Source organism: Myotis lucifugus, unplaced genomic scaffold, assembly GCF_000147115.1.
Source record: "Myotis lucifugus unplaced genomic scaffold, Myoluc2.0 scaffold_908, whole genome shotgun sequence".
Taxonomy (NCBI): Eukaryota; Metazoa; Chordata; class Mammalia; order Chiroptera; family Vespertilionidae; genus Myotis; species Myotis lucifugus.
In genome coordinates, this window is record NW_005871956.1 from 109351 (window position 1) to 111483 (window position 2133).

Here is a 2133-nt window from a genome sequence, read left to right on the forward strand (position 1 = left end):
CCTGCGCAGTAGCTCTCTCCGCCGCCGGTCCCGGCAGCCGGGACACGTGGACCCCCCCAGCTTCAAAGGCAGGCGGCCACGGCCGGTCCGTGACAGAGGCTCAGCCCAGTGGTTCTCAAACTGCGGGTCGCGTCCCTTTGGGGGTCGAACGACCGGGGTCGCCTAAGACCATGGGAAAACACATATATAATTACATATTGTTTTTGTGATTAATCACTATGCTTTAATGATGTTCAATTTGTAACAATGAAAATACATCCTGCATATCAGATATTTACATGACGATTCATAACAGTAGCAAAATTACAGTTATGAAGTAGCAACGAAAATAATTTTATGGTTGGGGGTCACCACAACATGAGGAACTGTATTAAAGGGTCGTGGCATTAGGAAGGTTGAGAACCACTGTTCCAGCCCGTCCAGACCAAAAGATAGCCAGGCCTATGGCCCCCACGAGGGAAGGAGACTGCTATGAGATTATTCATTCAGCAAATATTTATGGAGCGCCTGCTGCAAACCCGGCATTGGGTTTGTGAAATAGAATGGCAAATAAAATAGGCAAATCCTGCCCTCATGGAGCTTATCTTATGTTGAGGAGGGCCCAAGATAAAATCAATGTAAATCAGGGCCATGCTTAAACACTTTGGAGAAAAATAAAGCAGGGTATGGAACTACAGGATGACAGGAATGGCCAGGGAAGGCCTCTCAGGGAAGGAGACATTAAGCGGAGATCTGAAAGAAATAAGCTGTACACATAACTGTGAGAAGGCACATTTCCTGGCAGAGAAAACAGCAAGTGCAAAGGCCCTGAAGATGAAGCATGCTTGCATGGTTTAACTGTGGAGAAGGCATGGTGGCTGGAGCAAAGAGAGAGGGTGGCAAATGGTAAAAAGGTTAAAACATAAATGAACCAGGTAGGGGATCATGTAGGGCCTTGCAGGCTGGTAATAGCAAATATGTATTTTCCTTAGGCAAGATGCCTTCTTTATTATTAATTCAATAAGTACTTATTAAACACTTGTTCTATGCTAGGGATAAAGCAGTGAAAAAGAAAATAACTGCCCTCTTATGCAAGTTAAATAAGTATTTTTTTTAATGTTTTGATTGACCAGCCAGTGTGGCTCAGTGGTTGAGCATCAACCTAGGAACCAGGAGGTTACCGTTCAATTTCCAGTCTAGGCATGTGCCCAGATTGTGGGCTCAATCCCCAATGGGGGGCATGCAGGAGGCAGCCAATCAATGATTCTCTCTCATCATTGATGTTTCTCTCTCTCTCCCTCTCCCTTCCTCTCTGAAATCAATAAAAATGTATTTTTTAAAAAACACAAATATTTATTATCTCATAGTTTCTGTGGGTTGGGAACTCAGAAGCAGTTTGGCTGGGAAATTCTAATTCAAGGCCTCTCATGAGGGTGCGGTCAGATGCACACTTTGGCTGCAGTCATCTGATGGCTTGGGGTGGAAGAGCTCGTTCCAAGGTGACTCACTCATATGGCTGGCAAGCTGATGTTGGCTGATGCCTGGGGACCTCAACTCCCCTGGCCAATTTCTGGGTCCAGGCCCTTAGAAATAGGCAGGCTCCCCTTAAAAAAGCTATGTGAGCCAAAACCGGTTTGGCTCAGTGGATAGAGCGTCGGTCTGCGGACTGAAGGGTCCCAGGTTTGATTCCCATCAAGGGCATGTACCTTGGTTGCAGGCACATCCCCAGTTGGAGGTGTGCAGGAGGCAACTGATCAATGTTTCTCTCTCATCGGTGTTTCTAACTCTCTATCCCTCTCCCTTCCTCTCTGTGAAAAATCAATGAAATATATTTAAAAAAAAAAAAAAAAAGCTATGTGAACCAGCAATTCCGCTCTTAGATATATACCCAGAGAAATTGAAACAGGGACCTAAACAGATACTGGTATACCAATCTTCATGGCAGCATTATCCACAATAGCCAAAGGTGGAATAACCCAATCCATTCATCAACTGATGAATGAATAAACAAAATGTGATCTATCCAGACAATGGACTATTATTCAGCCATAAAGAGGAAGGGAGCACTGACACATGCTGCAGCATGGATGACCCTTCAAAACATATGGTAAGTGAAAAGCCCAGACACAATAGGCGACAAGAAAAGAAATAGGT